The sequence below is a fragment of the Triticum aestivum genome, chromosome 5B (assembly GCF_018294505.1).
Source record: "Triticum aestivum cultivar Chinese Spring chromosome 5B, IWGSC CS RefSeq v2.1, whole genome shotgun sequence".
NCBI lineage: Eukaryota > Viridiplantae > Streptophyta > Magnoliopsida > Poales > Poaceae > Triticum > Triticum aestivum.
Window position 1 is genome coordinate 244,352,511 of NC_057807.1, and position 285 is coordinate 244,352,795.

The window sequence follows — 285 nt, forward strand, 5'->3', positions numbered from 1 at the left end:
GCGACGGGCGGCGTTAGTCCGGCGACGACGGGGTCCCGAGCTCGTGCTCGTGGTCGAAGAGGAGGTAGTAGACGATGGCGCCGCGGGCGGAGAGGAAGGAGGCCGAGAGGAGCCGACGAGGACGAGGCGTGGTCGAGGCGGCGAAGGGGCTCCCGCGTCGAGCGGCGTCCCAGGCGGCGAGGTCGAGGTCCAGCGGCGGGGCGGCGTGCGCGGTCGGGCCACGATCCGATCTGGATCGTGGAGGGAAGGGGAAAGCGAGTGGGGGGGGGAAGTGGCTGTTCGGTT